This window comes from Sinocyclocheilus anshuiensis, unplaced genomic scaffold (assembly GCF_001515605.1).
Source record: "Sinocyclocheilus anshuiensis isolate Anshui unplaced genomic scaffold, SAMN03320099.WGS_v1.1 scaffold767, whole genome shotgun sequence".
NCBI lineage: Eukaryota > Metazoa > Chordata > Actinopteri > Cypriniformes > Cyprinidae > Sinocyclocheilus > Sinocyclocheilus anshuiensis.
The window spans coordinates 697,312-720,431 of record NW_015551124.1 but is presented as its reverse complement, the minus strand read 5'-3'; the positions used below and the strand labels follow the sequence as shown (position 1 = coordinate 720,431).

Sequence of the window (23,120 nt, the reverse complement as noted above, 5' to 3'; positions counted from 1 at the left end):
TATAAATCACAGTATGTTCATTCCATAATGTGTGCAGTGGATCACATTAGTTCCATAAAGTACAGAATAAATAGTGTTTAATTATCCTGCAATGAAAGTAAGTATCATGTCTGCGCTCAGTTTATTTTTCTGTCATTTGACTTTTATTGCACTTACAATATTTTTAGTCAATTAAAAGTGTTTCTCTTTCATTCCAGGTCAGCGAGGACATGGCTGGCATTCTGATGCATTTAATCTCTGTCATGATGTTCTGCGGTCTGAGCACACATTCATCAAATTCATCTCAGCGTATGTGGCATCTGTCACATGCATTTCAGCTTGTGATACTGAGACGTGTAGACCAATGTTGTTGACCAAAGTTGCTTTCAAAGGTAATGCATTAAATACAGCGTTACTCTCTAAAAATGTAACTAATTGTGTTACTTAGTTACTTTTTATGGAAAGTAATGCATTGCATTACTTTGATGTTACTTTTACTCATCTGGCATTAGGCTTGCTTGTTTGTTTTTAATATAAAAAAAGTTATATTTTTTGGCAAATGTAAAAGTACTTTCACACCAAACATGAAATGAATAAGCCTCAGGCTAAATGAAATGCAAATTCAGAAAGCTCAACCAAAACTTTCATGGATTGCATGAAGAATAGGACACAGGAGAAGAAAGTTCAACACTTTCTTCTCAATCAGTAAAAAAAGAAAAAGAAACACGAATGTTATGTTTATCTAAAGTCATTTTTACTCATTAGTATGGTTGAATTGGATCATCAAAAGTCAGCAGCAAAGACTGGATAATAAAATGGGATTAAATACATAAAAGATATTTGTGTTATTTAAATGCAGGTTTGCATCATATTCTGAGTTTGCATTCCATAGCTTTTATTCATTTTGAGGAATATTGAATCTGTTTTTGTTCCAAGTGAGATGAGTAAATACACATTGACATTTAGGGCCAGTTTTACTAAACAGGGCAAATTAGCATTAGAGTGCAATTCCAAAACAGCGCCAATGGGAGGGGAAATTTCTGCGGGTGATTTACTAACAATGCGCAAATTAAAGAACACAGATGCAACATCTCATTTACATATCGACCAACACTATATACCAAGCGCAGCGCAAATTAGTGTAGAATAAAAAAAAAAAGCCACAGTATGTTGAAAAGAACCGGACCCCAAAAAATAAACGTTTGCTAAACCTTCCCTGAAAGGGAAACTCCTACAAATGCATATTCAATAAGGTCAGTCGCAAAAATATAACTGTCCACGCTTTTCAGCGCTAATTCGTCACTGCGCTTATTTAGTAAAACCTGACAGTACAATTTTAACGCCAAAAGACGGTTTGCGCTGGCGCTAGCTGTTAGTAAAACTGGCCCTTAGTCTACAACTACAGTAACATTATGTGTACTAACTCAGTAACCCTGATCTTTTCTTAAATTAAAAAGTAGCGCATTACTTTACTAGTTACTTGAAAAAAGTAATCTGATTACTCCCATTACTTGTGATGTGTTTCCCCCAAAACATGGGTCTAGACAAAGTAAGATGTTCTTTTGTGGTTAATTGCTACTCCTTTACCAACTAAGCAAAGACCTCCGAGTGGGATTGGGCAGCAATTATCAGAACTCGACACGGCGACTGATTCGTACAGCCAGCTGGTGACGGATTCATCACGGGTTATTTTGTACCTGCTGACATTTAGTTTGAACGTTTCCAGACCCAGTGTTCCAAACACATCTGGTACCTGACATCTGGTGCCCTTGGGATATTTCCCGAGAAATTGCAGGTCTCGGCACGTAATAGGAAGGTCAGATGGTGAGCAGGACGGCATTGTTAAGCTGCTGTCTTCATGTAAAGAGTAGATGGGTTGTTGGTTTGTATTAGGATGCATGTTATGTAACGACATACTCAGTGATTCCCAGTGGGAATGTCGTCATTCGCAGTCCAGAGTTTGGGCTGTGGTTTGTGTGTGCTGTCGGCCCCACAGGAAGATCACGCTGGCTTTGATGCCACATAATCAGAGGTGAAATGGGGACGTTTCTCGCAAACCCCATGCTTTTTAACTAGGCCCGAATGGCAAGACGTCAAATTATAGTCTGTATTCATAAGCCCACCCTAGGGACACTATATTAATCTAAAATCTGAGTGAATCTGAATATTTTACATTTCATATCACATCACTAAAGGACATGAGCAGTTTAATTAAATTTTCAACACTGACACTTTTTTTTTTTAAATGATAATGTGGATTTCTGGAAGGATTTTTCTTGACGTCACAGCCTTAAGTTACTTATTGCTTTTATAAATTGGAAGCTACAGCAGTATAATAACAAACACAAGTGTTATGTACAGTAGTAGTAGTAATGTATATCTAATAATAACAAAATGTTTAAATATTAATAATAATTATTTTAATTATTGTTATACTATTAATAATAATTTTAACAATTAATGTGTACATATATACTCATGTGTGTAAATATATATATTCATTTACAATTATTAATAATAATAATAATAATCATGATTACTATTATTATATTAATAATTATTATATTACTTGTTATTATGTATAAACTGATATATGTATATAATGATGATGATGATAATAATTATTATTAGTAGTAGTAGTAGAAGAATTAGTAGTATTTTATTATAAATATAAAATATTAATATATAATATAATATTAACTATTATTATTTAATGATGATAATAATAATAGTAAATAAAAATAGTAATAATTACAATTATTATTATTATTATTAATGTTAATTTTAATATTATTAAAAATATATATATTTTAACCAATTCGATTTTATTACTGTAACTCTTGGAACTTTTATTATTGGTTTCATATTTTATTTTTAAACTTCACCAATTGATTTTCTCTGGAAAACTAGTTGTTCCTGAGAGCTTGATTATATCGTCCTTCCAAGAGAGTCTTCAGATGGTCAATGCTGCACAGAAACAAACTTCACAAGGGTAAAAAAAAAAAACATCATAAAAAAATCATTTTTTTTATCATCTATAATAATTTTATCTCCTAATAAAGACAGTAGGGACAGTATTTCCCTCTTTTTCTCTGAGTTGCAGGTTTGATCCTCAGCCTTTACACGTACACGCTCTCCAGACGGCCGGCATCAGAAACACAGCACATCTCCAAATCAGCAGAGATCTTTCACGTGACTTTAGGGCTTTTAAAGGAGAAGGCGAGCAGGAGACATAAAAGATCACTGGCTGTGTCAGGTTATACTGTGTTATCTCTTATACGTACCTTGGCTTGACCCCAAAGGTAAGTGTCTGAATGTTATTGCATCAGATTATTGCAGTGAAGTTAAAGGGACAGTTCACCCAAAAATGTTAATTTGCTCTCAGTTTTCTCAGCTTTGGGCCATACAAGATGGAAGTGACTGTTTCTAGAGTGAAACAATAAAGAAGATATTTGGCTGATAGTTTAGTGTTCTTGGTGATTCATAAAATGCAAGCCAGCGACTGCATGATTAATGCCTGTGGCTCCTGACAATATATTGAGGTCTTATGAAGCGAAACGATTGGTCTGTGCAAGAAACTGAACATTATTTACAATATTATTACCTGTAATCCAGAGCCTCAGGTAAACAGAGAAATCTAGTCTTCATCGGCTCATCTTTTTACATAAACAATGAGAAACCATAAAAACCTTTCTCCCCTCTATTAAAGTGCTGGGTTCACGCATGCTCATATCAGCGGCTCATCAGTCTTCGGTCCGAACTGATCTGTTTGCTCAGTTCAGTGACTGTTGGAGGAACTGGAGCGCTGAATGATTCATTCATCACAGGATCAGATATACAGGTACGTCAGTATTTTGGCTCAGTTTGAGGCTGAGTGACTGTCAGGCGTCCGAAAGTGAGTTTTGAGTAACTTGTAGATCTGTGCTGCTCGAGCTGCAAAATGTTTCAGACGCTTCGGTCGAACTGATTCACTAAAAAGAATCAGTTCAAAAGAATGATTTGTTCACAAACTGAACTGTTTGCCTGTCGCTCTGGATTACAGGTAATAATGTTGTAACTAATGCTCAGTTTCTTGCACAGACTGATCGTTTCGCTTCATAAGACATCAATATTTCTTCAGAAGCCACGGGTATTTAGTGTTACCTGATGTGCTTTATTTGACTCTCAAAGTGCTGGAAGCTGCTGTTTTGCATTTTATGAATCACCAAGGACCACGGTTTGAGCTAAAAACGTACTTTCTGTTCGACTGAGAAAATGAAAAACCTACATCTGACCTGAAGGTGAGTAAGTTAACAGCAAATTTTCATTTTTGCATGAACTATCCATTTAATAAAAGCTCCTGAGCACCGATGACACTTGATCTAATGCAATGACATTTTTTAAGTGTCTAAACACTTCATGTGGCCGCTGCGGGGTATTAGCGTGTTATTTTGCGCGGCATGTATTAGAGATTCAGCTCTATAACTGTGGAATAATGCAGAAGCATCATCTCGGAAGTGCTTTAAATGTCAGATTTAATCAATGGTGCTGCATCCACGCAAACCTCAGCGGACTGTTTACCCTTCAGTGTTTGAGTTGCATTCGTAAACACATTAACTCCTTTTCAAGAGCTCCTTTCCGTGAAGGCAGTGGAGCGGATAGCAAACCTGTCTGGATGCCCTCGCACTCTCCATCCCACCACCTGCGCCAAAGACGGAAAATACCGCAGCATCTCTGAAGTCTGCAATAACAGGTATCTGACTCCCATCTTAATAATTTATTCATAATGCAGCGGGAGGCACGTCTCGCAGTTTGAGAGCACAGAAATCAGAACCTCGGTTAACAGCCTTTTGTGGAGAGGATCAGGTTGATATGACCTGCGGGTCAGAGCTTCGAGCAGATGAGAATATCACTAAACAGTATAAAAATAACGTCTAAACCTTAAATATTCATGCCCGCTCACACGGGTCATGAAAGACGTCACCGAACCTGTGCTTGCTTTCATCTGCTACAACTGCAATGTGGGATTTGCACTGCAAAAAAAAAATGTTCCTCATCAATATTTTTGTCTTGTCTTCCAGTATTAATATCTAAATGTTCTTATATATTATTATTATTATTATTATTTTAAGCAAAATAATATTATTTTGTTATTATTTTGACATAGTATGTGCCTTGTTTTCTGAAAAATTTATCAAAATGAAATGAGTAAGCATAAAACAAGAAAAATATCTTTGTATAGGGTCAGAAAAATAATTCTGTTTTATATTTGAATTAAGTTTATTTTTCTGACCCCACTGGCAGATATTTTTTCCTTGTTTTAAGTATAAATGTAATAATAATTTCACTTAATTTTTATGTATATTTTCAGAAAACAAGACTTAATATTTTATGTAATTTTGCTTGTATATTGGGGTCAGAAAAATAATCTTGTTTTCTCTTTGAATTAAGTTTTTTGATACATATTTTTTCTTTTTTTAAGCTAAGTTCATTTGATTTTTATATATTTTTAGAAAAGACTTAACACCTCATGTAATTTTGCTTGACAAAAATACTAAACAAACAAGACAGAAATACTACATAAGAAAAGTGTGCACTGCAAAAAAAAAATAAAATAAATAAAAAAAAAAAAATATATATATATATATATTTTATTTTTTTTTTTCTCCACTGTATTTTTGTCTTGTCTTCCAGTACAAATAATATCTAAATGTTATGAATTCAAGACACATTTACTTGAGAGGCAAAATTACATTTTGATGTTTTCCGAAAAACATAAAAATAAGTGAGTTTATGCTTGTTTCTCACACTGTGAACAATTATTTTTTTAATCAATTTTTGTCTTGTTTTTCAGTAAAATATCTAAATATTCTTAAATCAAGATACATTTACTTCAGAAACAAAACTGCATACAATTTAAAGCCAGTAGTTTTCTGAAAAACTATTCAAAATTAAAAGTTTTTCAGAAAACTACTGGCTTTAAATTGTATGCAATTTTTATTTTTTCTTGTTTTAAGCACAAATTCACTTAATTTTGATATATTTTTCAGAAAACAAGACTCAATACCTTAAGTAATTTTGCGTTATATCATATTAAATATACCATGATTTAAGAATGTTTGGATATTTGTACTGCAAAACAAGACAAACATACCAAGTAAGATTTTTTTTCTGCAGTGTGGATTCATTTGCATTGAGCTGATAGAGCTGTCTGCAATCATATAAACAGATTTAAATCAGAATAAACTCAAGATATGTATTTTCCTGTTCTTTTCCTTTATGATGCATGTGATTGATTTGGTTTTGGGAAATTAATCTCGGTTCTCCACATTGGCTCGGCTAGCAATATTTATTGCATTAATTTTACATTTGCGGGAGGAAATGTACCATGTACCCCAGTTCTGATGCATCAAATTATGTATTTTAATGCAAAAACCTCATTAGTTCTGATTAAATCTATCTTTTATGAGTAGTTGAGTGTGGTGTGACATGCATCTAATACTATTTTAAACATTTCTCCAAATTATTATTGGAGCTCAACAAACACTATCACTGCTGTGCATACGAGAGCGTTTGTTCTCATCAATCCCAAATATAATGATTAAAATATCACATAGACACGAGGGACTGTTTTTATTATTTTTTTGACTTGAGATCATAAGAAAACACCCAAATAATCGTTAGTTTTTTTTTTATTTTTTTTTTACATTCTTATGATTTCAATAATGTTTAATAAGTGTTATATTTTGACTGTTTTTATTTAAAATATATTTTAATTTTACATTTTTTGATTCAATTCATTTTTAGTGTTTTATGTTGACTTGCTTTTATTTGGAAATGTTTGTCTTTTATTTAGAAATATTTGTTATAATTTTGCATTTTTATGATTTAATAAATTTTTTAGTAAGTGCTTTATTTCAATTTGCTTTTATTTTGCAAATTATTTATTTAAAATTTTCATTCTTATGATTTTAACCATTTTAAGAAAGTGTTGTATTTATGACCATTTTAATGTAAAAAGTGTTTATTATTATTTTATATTTTAATGGTTTAATACATTTCTAGTAAGCGTTTTATTTTGATTAACTTTTAGTTGAAAATTATTTATTTCAATTTTACATTCTTGTGATTTTAATCGTTTTTAGTCTGTGTTGAATTTTGACTTTTATTTTTAAAAATATTATATTTTTAAATTTTATGTAGTGCTGTCAAATGATTAATTGCATCCAAATTAAAAGTTTTTGTTTACATAATATATGTGTGTGTACTGTTTATATTTATTAAGTATATATAAATACAAACACATGCATGCATATATTTAAGAAAAATATGCTATGTTTATATATTAAATATATTTATATGTAATATAAAATATAAGAATATGTAAATATGTTCAAAATATATACTGTATGTGTCTGTATATATACATAATAAATATACACAGCACACACATATATATTATATAAATAAAAACGTTTATTTTGGATGCGATTAATCGCGATTAATCATTTGACAGCACTAATTTTATGATTTAATTTATCTTCTGCTTTACAGCTGAAATTAAATTTGTTTAATAAATTATTAATTTTACAACATTAACACTGTTATTCTCCTATTTTATAAACGTGAAGCTGCTTTGAAACAGTCTGCATTGCATAAAGCACTATATAAATAAATTACTTGACTGTGGTGTTGAGTTTAGCACAGGCAAAAATCACTCTCATTTTTTCTTCAGAAAGTGTAAACGTCTAGTTGTACATGCAGTTTTTATGAGACCAAATGGAATATTTGTACTACATTTGTGACTAAATTATTGAAGTGCACAAAAATCTGGTGAAAAGCCTCCAAAATGCACATATCGTGTGATGTTATGATTTGCCAAGTAATGTTAGGACAAGACTGAAAGTGCTTGTTATGCTAGTTCAAAATCAAAATGCATGGACAAAAAGATTTAAAGAATGAGAATATTTGTTTATGTTCGGTTAGTATTTTGTTTATGTTCAGTTAGTGAGAGATTTTATGCATCGCATTGAGCCAGAAAATGAAATATACAGTATGCAATGCCGTTATTAGTCAGGTCCTGTAATTTTTGAGACCATGCAGTGTAGAATTATAGGCCAATGAAGGACAATGCATTGTTGCAAATGTGAGAATGTGAGAATATTAATTGCAGTAATGCATCACCTGTAAGCTCTTATCACAGCAGTTGTTCCCTTATATTCTTTAAAACATGCAATGTCATGAGATATTTTCGGTCGCATGCATTCCTACTGTGTTTTTAGGAAGAGCCCGCTTTGGGGAGCAGCCAGCACCGGCTTGGCCAGATGGCTTCCGGCGGAGTACGAGGATGGAGAAAACCAACCCAAAGGCTGGAACACCAGCCAATACAGCGGCTTCCAACTTCCTCTGGTGAGCTGCACGAGAATATCCGCACAATTCATGAAAGACAGACTGAAGTGATGCACAAAACAAAACGATTCACTTTGGGGAGGAATGAAATGATATGCAAATAATTGCGCTCCTATGTTAATGAGCTCATGTCATAATCAGTCTTAAAAAGCCTTGTTTCGCCCCTTTAATGAAGGCCTAAAAAGGTCTTAATTTAGAGCAGAAAGTCTTATATTCATACAGTCATGGCATTGAATGTTGCATGCAGTGCTAAAAATGAATATATTCTCAATATTTCTGTTTTGTTTTCCAGTACAAATCTCTAAACACCCTTAAATCAAGATACATTTACTTGAGATGCAAAATGAAGATATTAAGTCTTGTTTTCTGAGAAATTAAACACAATTAAATGAGTGCATGCTTAAAATAAGAGCAAACTTCTGTCAATGGGGTCAGAAATCAACTTGTTTTCTCTTTGAACTTACTGAATTTATGAGTTGTTCTTGATTTAATCATAAAAGCACTTTATTTTTACCAGTTTCTCATAAAATAAGGCTTCTTATTTAATGTAATTTTGCTTGTCAAATAAATGTATCTCGATGTATTTCCATTTGCATTGGAAAACAAGAAAAAAACTACTGAGGAAGAACAATTTATTTTGTGATCAGAAGGTACTGTAAAATTATTTCCGTATTCTAGTGTTTTGGAGCAGAGCTACTCAAGCCAATTTTTAGTGCAATGAATTAAAAACTAATGGAGATCTATTGGAAGTTTAATACAAGACATTTACATTTAGAGACCATATTGACGTATTGTCTTCCATGCAATGTACTGCTTAATGCTTTATTTGGTCTTAAAAAAGTAATTTGCCCTTCCACAAATCAGGGCCTAAAAAGGCCTTAAATTGAAGCAGAAAGTCTTAAATTCATAAAGTCATGGCATTAAATGTTGCATGCATTGCAAAAAATTAATATCTTCATCAGTATATTTCTGTTTTGTTTCCCAGTACAAATATCTCAACATCCTTAAGTCAAGATACATTTATTTGCAATGCAAACTGAACATATGAAGTCTTGTTTTCTGAGAAATTAAACTAAATTAAGTGAGTTTATGCTTAAAACAAGAACAAACATCTGTCAGTGGGGTTTGAAAAAACAATTTGTTTTCCCTTTGAATTAAATTGATTTTTCTAACCCCACTGGCAAATATTTGTTGTTGTTTTAATCATAAACTTACTTTGTTTTGATCAGTTTCACCATAAACAAGACTTCTCAAGTCATTTTTCTTCTCAAGTAAATATATTTTAATTTAATAATCTTTTGACATTTGCACTGGAAAACAAGACAAAATAGTTATTGGGAGCAAAGATGTTCAATCCATTAGTAAAATGAATTATAAAGTAATGGAGGTCTATTGAAGTTGTATTTTCAAACTTTGAAGTGTTAACACAAGACATTTACATTTAGAGAGAATATTGACATATTTCGTTTTTTTTCAATTTATTCCTTAAATTATCTTTGCTTTAAGGTCTTAAATGCATCTTCATAAAAGCTGCAGAAACCGTGTTGAAATGGTCTGAATGGACTGATTTTGAGTGAGAGAGAGTATGTTTACGTAGTCCATCAAATCATGGCATACTTGTTTGCATTGCATGATTTTTTTTTTAATCCTGCATATATTAAGCAGAAGATTTACATTAAAAACCCTGTGAACATCTGCCAAATAAGCTTGAGAAACGTTGCATATTAAACACCTCAGAAGAGCTCGATCTCACATCTACCTGTGACACATTGGCCTTTCCCTGCTCTATCGCATTAAAAATGCAACGCTGTGCGCTGTTTTAAATATGCACCTCTTCATCCCAAACGCAGAGAAACACGAGTGTCGCTGCCATCGCGCCTCACTGAAACTATTTTTTTAATGAGGCAAAGGCTGCAGCACTTCAGTGCAAGAAGCGCCGTGACAAATGTTCACATTGTCACATCTCACATTGTGCAAGAGTGCAAAAACACTTCTGTCTAATTTTGGCGCATAGTGCTTTAATTGCTAGGGGTTTTAATGGCAGTTTAACAGGTAAACAAACACTGGCGGAGGGGTATAATGAGGTTTCCCTGGCTGCCCACACACACAAAACAACAACATATCAGGGCTCGGTTTCATGCATTCATTTTATTCACCACAGCAAGTCCTCGTGTTTATTTGCTTAAGCACAACTGCATCAAATTATTAAGATATGAGGCTCTTTTTTTGGTTTAAAGGTCTTTTTACTATAGTTAGGGTTAAAGTAGGGTTTTTTTAACCCTCTAAAGCAGGGGTGCCCAACCCTGCTCCTGGCGATCGACTGTCCTGCAAAGTTCAGCTCCAACCCTAATCATACACACCTGAAGCAACTAATTAGGGTCTTCAGGATCACTTAAAAATGAAAGGCAGGTGTCTTTGATTAGAGTTGGAGCTAAACTTTGCAGGACAGTCGATCGCCAGGAGCAGGGTTGGGCACCCCTGCTCTAAAGCCTATCATATTTGATGCATGAAACTTTGCTGTAAAACCTGTAGCACAGAATCTAATCCATGTCTTCTGTTGTCTGATTGACTTTTTTAGCAGTAAAAGCTCTTTTAGTATAATTGCACAAATGCCCACCTTCAGCTCGTGAAATATTTCCAGATGAACACTTACTGGACTGAAAAAATATATATATGTATGTGTGTGTGTGTGTGTGTGTGTGTGTGCAAAAAAAAAATAATATATATATATATGAGCCATAAAACCCTCATGTATCAAATATGACATTTAGCAATAAACGTGTTTAGATAGATTCTCATTTGTCTAAAGGTTTAATAAACTGTTCTATTAAAAAAACCTGACTATTATTTCATATGTCAGGCTTTTCAAACCCCTAAACACTACAGTAAGTATTATACAGGTTATGCTTATATATATAGTTAACCACCAGATCCTCCTGTCAACCCTATTGGCAAAGGGCATTTCAAGCTCTTGTTCTATCCAGGCTGGACTATTGCAATGCTCTCTTGGCAGGTCTTCCAGCCAGTTCTGTCAAACCTTTAAAATTAATCCAGAATGCGGCAGCAATATTAATTTTTAACGAGTCGAAAAGAATGCACGTCACACCTCTGTTCATCAATTTGCACTGGCTACCAGTAGCTGTTCGCATAAAATTCAAGGCATTAATGTTTGCCTACAAAACCACCACTGGCTGTGCACCCTTTTACCTAAATTCATTACTTCAGAATTATGTGCCCTCTATAAGCTTGCGTTCTGCAAGTGAACGGCGCTTTATTTTGCCATCCCAAAGAAGCACAAAATCACTTTTACAGACTTTTTTCAATAATCGGCTAAAAACACATCTCATCCATCTTTATTTGACCCTCTAACTCTAGCACTCTCTATTCTAATTCTATTCTTTAAAAAAAAAAACTTGCCCCTTTTAGACTTGCTCTCTATTTATTTACTATCTGCTTGTTTACTTTTTAAAAAAAAACTAACACTTGCATCTAATCTTTTTGCATTCTATCTATTTGTTTTATCATTTGCGTGTAAAACTGATTATGAGAATGATGGCTGAGGGAGGAAATGCATCTTGTCTGAAGTCCCTCTCTTTTGCTTTCTATGTTTTAAGATCCAAGAAGTGAGTAATAAAATCATGCACAGCTCCAGCATGGCCATCCTGGAGGACAGCGCTTATTCCCAGATGCTGGTGGACTGGGGCCAGTACATCGACCACGACATCTCCTACACTCCTCAGATCTCCAGCCAAAGCACCTTCTCATCGGGACGGGACTGTCTGCACACCTGCAGCAACGCCGAGCCCTGCTTCCCAATGCAGGTAACCTCGCAACAGTGCTTTAAAGTCACTTTTAGTCGTTACAGACAGCGTTGAGAAAGCTGTAGCTTCCCGAAATACAGTATGAGATACCCACAGACATGCAAAAAAAAAGTAGTAATAATCCATATCAATTCACAAATAAAACTTATTATAGATTTTGCTTCTGTAGCTCAAATCATGCTGGATGACAGTATTTTTCAAGCTAGTGCCAGTGTTATTTTATAATTTCTATGCGGTTATAGTATTAATATTTGAATGAGCATTTATTTTTATATTTTCAGTTTTCATTTTAGGTTTAGTCGGATAAATGTAGAGATGAAAATTTGAGTAAAGAAAATAGCGGTTTAGAGCCAGATTTGTTATGTGAAATTTAGCAGGAAACAAATTAAGTTATATTTTCTGATATTCTCTTTTGAGTAGTCAAACAATCCAAAGAAAACCTCTTTAGAACAGAAAGAAAAGTCACTTACAAAATGAGTTTGGATAAACATTAAAAAATCTGACATTGCCAAACAAGTAAATGAATCTTCCTCAGAAGAGACAAAAACAGCAGCACACTTTAATGTCTGACTTATATTATAATTACATCCGTAAGCTTTTTGTGAAATTTGGATGAACTCATTAATCTGTTGTTTTAGTAATTTTATGTTCTTTTGTCATTTTTATTATTATTATTTTTAATACTTATATGGCTTTATTTTTACTTCGGTTTTAGTTTGAGTAATTTTAGTACTTTTTTCAGTTAGTTAGCATTTTTAAATTGAAATTGTTCATCTAATATTTTATTTATTTAATTTTATAATAATGTACAGTATAATAACAGGGTTCTAAAACTTAAGTAAAAAATTACATATTTTAGGCTAATATTTGAATTTGTATTGATGTTAAGTAGTTAATTCAAATATGCTGAAAGGAATGATTTGGCATTAAAATAAAACATATATCCATCCCTAGAAGGTTCTATACATTTTAATTTTAGCTTAAGTTTTTATAATTTGATGTGCTTTTGTCATTTTTTTAAACATTTGTGTCCTATTGCTTTTATTTTATTTAGTTTTTAATTTTAGTACATACTTATTTCAGTTAGTTGGCAAGTTTTCACCTAATATTCTTATTTAATTTTATTATTTTATTTCATTTCATTTCGGCTTCATGTCAGCTTTATATTTACAGGCTATAAATTATTGAATATTTTATGCTAACACTTGAATTTATTGATGCTTGAAGAACTGTTTTGGCATGAAAACAGAACTTAAATCAATACAGATGTATAACTAACAGGACCTTATAAGGTTCTAAATGGAACCAAATGTGAAGTGAGCAATAGAACTTTTTCTATTCTATAGAACCTTCACCAGTACAGTGATTGGCTCTATCAATTTTGAGCGTCTCATTCATTATTCTCCATAGGCTCCGTCTCTGCTGTTGTGTATTATTAATCACCAGCAACATCTATTTTCATATGCGAGTCACCGGCAGCTAGTTTTCTGCTATTGACTGGATAAGACATTCCCCCAGACATTTCATTAGAATTATCTCAGGCTTTGACACCCCGTGTCAAGGAGCAGGTTACAGCGCTCATTTTTTCGACTTCATTGACAGAAGTTCATTTAGTTGAAGCAGATAAAATGCCACGCATTTCCTCTGAGGCGAACTCATTGTCTCGCGCTCTCTTTGTCTGATCCTGACGGCTCACGATGAGTCAGACGTGGGAATATATTCGAGTCGGAGGACAGTTCAGGACTGCTGGTTCGGAACAACGAAGATGAATCCAGGAACGTGGCTGAGCCCTATAATTAAAAAGAAAATATATCGCATTGATTACTTCTTTATCTCTGGCGAACCTCAAACGCTGTTGAAAATGGGGGTCACGGCAGCACCTTTTTGTTGGTGATTCTGGATCCTTCGGGCCTGGAAATGCTCATAAAAATGTGCCGGTTTGTAAGTAATCTCACTGTCCCCAGCCAGAGGCGACGAGGCCACTTCTATAGATATACAAAATAGCATTTTATTCTTGCCCACCCTGAGCCGCATATTGCATACTAATACACACAGCTTCATAATGGCCCGGCCGCTCTCAGCATCTACTGGATGACAGGTGGGAAATAAACAAAAAGATCTGTGATCAATCTTGCAAGTTTTTGCTCAGAAGTCGTTCTTTCAAAACTCAGGAGACTTGATGGAGTTTCATTGAAAGTCTACATGAAATAGCAGAACTTGAGTTTATACATTGGGATTAATTGGATGGGGAAGATTAATCAAGATTATTATTATAGATAACTAAATCTGGAATTGAAATTAAAACCAGTCAAAAACATCTTCGTTACTTGAAATGTATATACTGTATATATATATATATATATATATGAATAGAAAATATAAAAACTTTTTGTTTGTTTTTATTTCTTCTTTCAACATTTTTAATGTTGTACTAAAATAACAAACACACAAACACACAGTCCACTATACACACATATATACTGTGTGTGTGTGTGTGTGTGTGTGTGTGTGTGTGGTTTTAGTTCAACGATAGATCATAAACTACTAAAATGGTAAAAACATACAACCAGATTACTAAAACATTAACTATAATTAAAATGAAAACAGAATATATATATATATATATATATATGCAATATAACAAAGAGTGAAAAATTTAAGGGGGTCTGAATACTTTCCGTACCCACTGTATATATATATACAGTATATATATATATATATATATACTATTCAAAAGTTTGGGTTGGTAAGATTTTTTGAAATAAATTAATCATTTTATTCAGCAAAGATGCATTAAATTGATTAAAAGTGAAAAAAAAAAGACATTGTAATGTTACAAAATTACAATGTTACAAAGTTACAAATAAAAAAATATATTTCAATAAATACTGCTTTTGAGCTGTCTATTTATCAAAGAATCACAAAAAATAAAATGTCATGTTTCCACAAAAATATTCAACAGCACAACTGTTTTCAACATTGATAATAATCAGAAATGTTTCTTGAGCAGCAAAGCAGCATATTAGAATGATTTCTGAAGATCACGTGACACTGAAGACTGGAGTAATGATGCTGAAAATTCAGCTTTGATCACAGAAATACATTTTATTTTACAAAATGTTCACATAGAGAACAGTTATTTTGAATAGTAAAAATATTTCACATTTTTACTGTATTTTTGATCAAATAAATGCAGCTTTGGTGAGCAGAAGAAACTTATTTTGAAAGCATTGCAGCATATTTCAGCACTTATTTCAGAGCCGCTGCTACAGCTGTGAGGCATCATGGTCATGTTTATGTGCACTTTATAGGGAGCAAATTCTGTTCCAGCTACACGTCTCAAGTCAGAGAGTTGTTCAGACGATGCTGAATTCTATCATATGCGATCAAAGAGAGATTCTGCTCAACCATCACAATTTACACCAGGCTTGAATCATCCTTTTGTTAACATGCCAGATGATAGCCAGCGCAGACGGCAGACACATTTCGCCCAAAGCATCACGCCACCTTTCCCAATGGTAGGTCAAACGCCTCAAAATTCTCAACAAGACAAAACAGACATTTCAGACTTTGTCAGATATTTTGCTCGCCGGGAACTTGTTAACACTGGTTTAGTACAGTTCAATGAGCCAGTGAAGAAATGGACTTGTTAGTCAAATGGTTGGGAAAAGAATCAGCTGAACACGCTAAACGCATGAGGTCAGTACACATTAATCAGCCATCGAAGGGCCTTGACATGATATGGACTAGACTGGAAGAGTGTTACGGTGCTCCAGAGGTTATCGAAAGAGCACTTTTTAGACGTGTTGAAAGTTTTCCAAGAATTTCAAGCAGAGATTACTCAAAGCTTCATGAGTTGAGCGATCTTCTTATGGAAATAGAGTCAGCCAAAGCTGATGGATACCTTCCAGGCTTATCATATCTGGACACAGCAAGGGGCATCATGCCCATAGTTCAGAAGCTGCCATTCAATCTGCAAGAAAAGTGGCTGTCACATGGAGCTGGTTACAAAGAGCAGTGTGGTGTTTCGTTTCCCCCTTTTGAGGTTCTGGTTGACTTCATAAGTCAGCAAGCTAGAATAAGGAATGACCCAGGCTTCAACTTCTCTACTCAAACAGATTCACTTTATAAAGCAGACAAGGCTAGCTGGAAGCCAAGCAAATCAAGAGACGTCTCAATTAATAAGATAACTGTGTCTTCCCCTGTATATTTAGACATCGATAAAGATGAAAGAAAAACTGAGGATGCGGAAAGACTTCTGCACTACACCCTGCTCCAGCTCTGAAAGCTCAAGAAACGGTCTCCTCACCACAGCATGGCGGGGAGGAGGTTTCCACACCACCAACAGAAGTGGAAGCTCACTGCACTGAGGTTTGCAGAGGTGACCTTAGTAATAAGTCATGTTCAAAAATCAGTTTGGCAAAAGTCTATCCCAAAGGCCAACCTGAGAAAGCAATGAAAGTCTATGTGATCCTTGATGGGCAGAGCAACAGGTCATTAGCTCGCTCTCAATTCTTTGATGCCTTCAAAGAAAGTGCCCCAGCTTCTCCATATACCCTGAGAACTTGTTCTGGAGTGACAGAAATTATCGGTCGTAAAGCATCTGGGTACCAAATCGAGTCAGTAGATGGAAAGGTAATCCTCTCCCTACCCAGTTTGTTAGAGTGTAACAACATTCCTGACAATAGGGCAGAGATTCCCACACCTAGTGCTGCTTTCCATCACTCTCATCTGGAGCCTATAGCTCCATTCATACCAGAGTTGGAGTCAGATGTTCCCATCATGATTCTTCTCGGCCGTGACATTATCAGAGTCCATAAGGTGCGCAGGCAGGTAAATGGTCCTCACAACGCTCCTTATGCACAGAAGCTTGACTTAGGATGGTTGATAGTTGGCATTGTTTCTCTGAATGGCATTCACAAGTCAACAGTTGTGAGTACATTCTTCACTAACACAAAAGAACAACGCCCCTCCATCTTTGATCCCTGCCCAAATGTTTTTCATGTAAAAGAGAGAAACAGTAATGGCCAGAGAAATAACAATAGAATGTGTTCTATGGAACAACTTGTCTATAATCACAAACGTGACCAGTTTGGACAGGAAGTGTTTAAGGTTACTTGCGATGACAACAAAGTTGCCCCATCTATTGATGACTTGTCGTTTCTTCACATTATGGAGCAAGAGCTAGAGAAAGACGAAGGCAACAGCTGGGTAGCTCCGTTGCCTTTCAGAGCTCCAAGGTGTAGACTCCCTAACAACAGATGTCAAGCCATGAAAAGGTTGTCGATCTTAAGACGTAACCTAGAGAGAAACCCAGAGATGAAACAGCACTTTTTTACATTTATGGGCAAAGTCTTTAGTAACAATCATGCTGAAGAAGCTCCCCCTTTGTTGGAAGGAGAAGAGTGTTGGTATTTGCCCCTCTTCGGGGTATATCACCCAAAAAAACCCGGGAACATAAGAGTGGTTTTTGACTCTAGTGCTCGTCATGAGGGTGTCTCGCTGAATGATGTTCTTTTATCTGGGCCAGACATGAACAACACCCTTCTAGGGGTGCTCATGCGATTTCGCAAGGAAGCAGTAGCTATAACAGCTGACATTGAACAAATGTTCTACTGTTTCTTAGTGAGAGAGGACAACCGCAATTTCCTAAGGTTTCTGTGGTTCCGTAATAATGACCCATCTGAAGACATTATTGAGTATCGCATGCGAGTCCATGTGTTTGGCAACGGTCCCTCCCCTGCTGTAGCCATCTATTGTCTCCGATAGTCTGTCAAAGATGGTGATCCTGATGTCAAGAACTTTGTGAACCATGATTTTTATGTAGACGATGGGTTGAAGTCTCTTCCTACAGTCAAGGCAGCAGTAGACCTGCTCAAAGACACACAGAGGACTCTTGCTGGTTCCAACTTACGCCTTCACAAGATAGCTTCGAACAGCAAAGAAGTTCTAAAGGCCTTCCCATCTCAAGATCATGCCAGCGATCTTAAAGATTTGGATCTTGGCTCTGACATGCTGCCTACGCAGCGCAGTCTGGGACTGAATTGGAGTCTGAAGTCTGACACTTTTGCTTTCGAAATCGCTACTGGAGCAAAACCCTTTACTCGTCGAGGTGTTCTATCAACCGTTAATAGCATCTTCGATCCCCTTGGGTTTGTTGCCCCAGTTACAATCCAGGGCAAATCAATCATGAGAGAGCTAAATAACCAGAATGATGACTGGGACACCCCCTCCCCAAAGAAATGGAGGAACAATGGAACAGGTGGCGATTTTCGCTTAAGGATTTAAGTAATCTCCACATTCCGAGATGCTACACAAACATATCACCTTCTACAGCTACGCAAAGGGAGCTGTTTGTCTTCTCTGATGCGTCAACAAAAGCAATAGCTGCAGTAGCTTACCTTAGATTGACAGATTCATGTGGAGTCAATCATGTCGGCTTCATCATGGGTAAAGCAAAACTCAGCCCCGAGCAAACAGTTCCCCGTCTTGAGTTGTGTGCTGCGGTTTTGGCAGCAGCATTGGCCGAGTTCATTGCTTCAGAAATTGACATGTCCTTGGATAACACTACTTACTTTACTGATAGTAAGGTAGTGCTAGGCTATATACATAATGAGACACGATGCTTCTATGTATATGTCAGCAATCGAGTCCTTCGGATTCGTAAGTCTTCTCATCCAAATCAGTGGAAGTATGTGCACACAGCTGAGAACCCAGCAGACATTGCAACAAGGTCTGTCACTGCTGCTCATCTCCAAGACACCAACTGGCTTTATGGACCAAAGGTGTATCCACTGATCCGCCATTTACAAATGTTTGACTAGATGTTTTCGGCCCATGGACCGTGGTGGCACGACGAACCAGAGGTGGTCATGCACAGAGCAAAAGGTGGGCAGTATTATTCACCTGTCTGAGTGTGAGAGCTGTACACATTGAGCTTATTGAATCATTAGATACATCTAGCTTTATTAATGCCTTGCGGCGTTTTCTTGCTGTGCGAGGGCCTGTGAAGCTTATCCACTCAGACAGAGGAACAGATTTTGTTGGTGCTTGCAGGGAGCTCAACATTTCCTCTAACATTAACAATACCTCTGTTAACAAGCCAGTGTCAACTGACCCATATGATCCATTCATACTAACACCCAATGTACTCTTAACCCAAAAGGTCACAATTGCACCTGTCCCAGCTGGTGACTGGGTCAAAAATCTTCACAACCGACAGTGGCGCAGGGTACAACACCTGGCACAAACTTTCTGGGATAATATAGATCAAGTAATACGGTCGATATAAAAGTGTTTAAACTACCAAACAGATTTAATTGCACATATTTCAAAATCGGAATATCAGATATTTCATAATATAGTGAGCATGTTTGTGAATATTTTGAATAAAACAGGAAAAACGAAATAAAAGCGATCCATGTGTCACACAGATCTATTGTGGCTGCGTTGTGTCACATGACAAGCATGACGCGGCGCCATGGAAACAATAAGGCGATACATTTTAAAATAACGGTCGCCAAAAAAAAAACTCACGCTGGGGGCTCAGCTAGAATATTTTAAACTCACGTGCGAAAGGGTTAAAAAGGAAGGCCCTAAGGTTTTCATACGACCTATCACTAAGATGATCCTTCTCCTCACTCCTGAGAAACTTGACTAGGTCAGTTTAAATTCTGTGATAGTGGCGTGTTACCCACGCCAGACGGGGAGTGTGCTGTAACAAGTTTGATTTGAATAGATTCCATGTTTAATGTTTAATTTGATTAGAGATTTAATTGTTTGAGTACAATTCTTTAATAACAGTAATTCTCCTATTCACTTTATTAATGGTTTAGCGCTCTATCTAGTGGCAAGTTTGATGTTACTTTTAATTGTGATTGCTGGTGTTCACGTGAATCAGGAATTAGTGAGTGCTCAGCGGTAACGATGGCTCTCTTTAATCGCCGTATATTTCTGTGATCTGTAACCTTGCAACCGCATCGCTTGTAAGTATTTATTTGATTTACATTAATGTTCATTATACCTGTATATAAATGTAAACTGTTAAGGTTAAAGTTAATTATTTGTCATTTTTACTGAGCTATTGCATTGGCCACATTCTACTTTAGCGTCCTATCGCTGTATTGTGTATTTACATAAGAAAAGGCCGTGTGTATTTCCAAGCATCACAGCATATCAATGTGAATGTTATTTTGCTTCTGTAGTTTTGTTAATTTCTGGACATTATTATTTAATGTGTACATTTGTTTATTTGTAGTTTCACTCCATACCCAAGACCATTAAACCTGGGCAAACGAACTTCTTGTCTTCAGAGTAGTGTGAGGGAAGGGAGTTTATCTGACTGTCAAAACAAAACTAAAGCTATTTTAAGGACAGTACAAATAGATTCATAGGAGGAATAGTTCAGCCACAAATTAATATATGTGTACCCGCATATCATTTACAACCTGTATGAGTTTTTTTCTTCTTCCATTGCACACAGAAACTGCAGAAAAGTCCTAGCTGCTGTTCTCTATTCAGTATGTGAATGAGGATGAAAACCCCTTTTAAATTAACCCCTTAACTGTCACGTCCCACCTGTGGGACACTTGGCGCTCTTTTATTTTGTTGTCCTTTTTCTCTATCAAATATTTTAGTAATCATCATAAATTATATATCATTTGAAAGCTTAGAAGCCCAAGATTTATCCTGTGAAAACCATTTTGAAATCGGACATTGCGTTACCATGGAAATGGTACTTTAAAATCTTTTGGCGGTCTCTTTCCCCTTAGTGGGCGGTGTCAAGTGTCATATTACAAAATGCATTACGGTCTTTTACAATCAAAACTTTTTATAATCTTGACATAAAACATATAATTGGAAAGGTCTGAGTCTCACAATTCCATATTTGGTGGTATTTTGTGATATAAGTAATATTGACAGAGAAATATAGACATCTGTGACAGAAAAATGCATAAAAAAAAGTAAATGGCACCCGGTGGCTGTTTGTGGTATAACGCCCTAAATAAAATCTCACAGAAACCACAATTTTTTTCATATCAACTTCAAATTTGCAACATAACTTATTTAGACATAAGGCTTTTCTTTTTTTTTTTTTTAGCAATTTTAGAGTAAAACCTGTTATGTAAAATATTTATTTTATATAAAATATAATTAAAATTTTACAGTGCATTTTCTTTAAAGTAAATTTAAACTTCTATAACTTTTATAATAATTCCACTTCTGCAATAATCTGCTGACTGTCTTCTTTAAAAAGAGATCAACCTTTCCTCCGTATTCCAAAGTGTTCATGAATTATAACAATTTAAGTTTGGATAGTGCACTTTAATGCCTATTTTAAAAAATGGGGGGTGACAGTTATTAAAGCACCATGAATATATGGCTGTCATCACTTTGACCTCAAATAATTACTTGAAGCTCTCCTGAATTTTTAGAGTTTTTGTTTTTCAGTCATTTATATGTTTATAATATAATATTTATTCTCTATATCCATTTTACCTAAAATATTGATCCCCCCCACCCCTAAGATTTTAAGTTAATATTTCAATAATTTAACAATGCATTTGCAATGCATGCAATGTTGGTTAATGATGACATGAAATGCAGGTAAATTTATATATGCATACACTATTTATAACTATATAAATACTATTTCAGTCTTTCCACTTCAAAATTAAAATTAATTCAATGTGTTACTGTATTTGCTGTTTCTCTGTTATTTAATTATTTGTGAAATTTACTAGCAGTTTCTGAGTGAAAATTATTTCTACACCATTTTTTTTCAGTGTCATATTATTATCAGAACCAGCTTTAAAGCATCTCTGCAAAAATTGGCAGACTAGAAAGCACTTTAAAATCATGCAATATTCAGAATTTGTTCCTTAGTTTTGTACCACCATCATGAATATTCAATATATTCCCAATAACACTCCATATGACTTGTGCATTATGATTTGACATCAGTGAGGATGAATGGCATTTATTTTTATGTGTGCTATTTTTATAAATGAGTATTTTGATGATTTGGCTGATGTTGTTCGGCCTTCACACTTACATTTCATGAATTTATAATAATGCTTTTAGGTTTAACAGAATCTGAGCAGACAATATACAGTAACTTATTTTTCTCTTTCACAGATTGATATATAAATTATGATGATAAACTGTCCGGCAATAAAAGCTGTCTTCCGTTTTTCCGTTCTTCCCCCACCTGCATTAACATTCAGACAGACGTGCGTCCCGCTGGACAGCGACAGCAGATGAATTCAGTCACGTCCTTCATCGACGTGTCGACCGTCTACGGCCCTTCAGCAGATCTGGAGAAAACCCTGCGCAACCTGTCCAGCGCTGAAGGTCTGCTGGCTGTGAACAGTGAATACAGTGAAGACGGCCAGCTGTATTTGCCCTTCGTGTCCGTGCAGCCGTCGGCGTGTCTCCAGGAGCCCGGCACGGGTCGAGTGCTTCACGGCCGGGTGAACGAGATCCTGCCCCTGTCTGTTCTGCACACGCTCCGGGTGAGAGAACACAACCGGCTGGCCAAACACCTGACATGACTCAACCCTCACTGGGGGTCAGAGGTCATCTATCAGGAGATCGCAAGATCATCGGGGCGCTGCATCAGGTACCACATACACACCGCCACACTGGGAGGAAAACTACTTTAACAACCAGCTCAAAAAAAAAAAATATATATATAGTTATTCATTTGCAATAAATAAATAAATGACTATAATATTAAAAATAGTCAAATATAATTAAATTCATTAAAATGTATATAATTTTTTATTTAAAATAAAATATTTCTTTATTAATGTGCAATAAATAAGAAAAAAATGTATAAATATACATAAAATAAAAACAAAAAATGTATATTCATTTGTCATTAATATTTATATTAATTACTAATGTGTGTGTGTGTGTGTGTGTGTGCGC

At 35.2% G+C, this 23,120-nt stretch overlaps 1 pseudogene; it reads left to right on the top strand.

Moving 5' to 3' along the window:
* The first annotated feature begins 209 nt into the window (after positions 1-209).
* The window catches only part of LOC107663128 (thyroid peroxidase-like), a 39,008-nt pseudogene continuing 16,097 nt past the window's right edge, over positions 210-23,120 (top strand).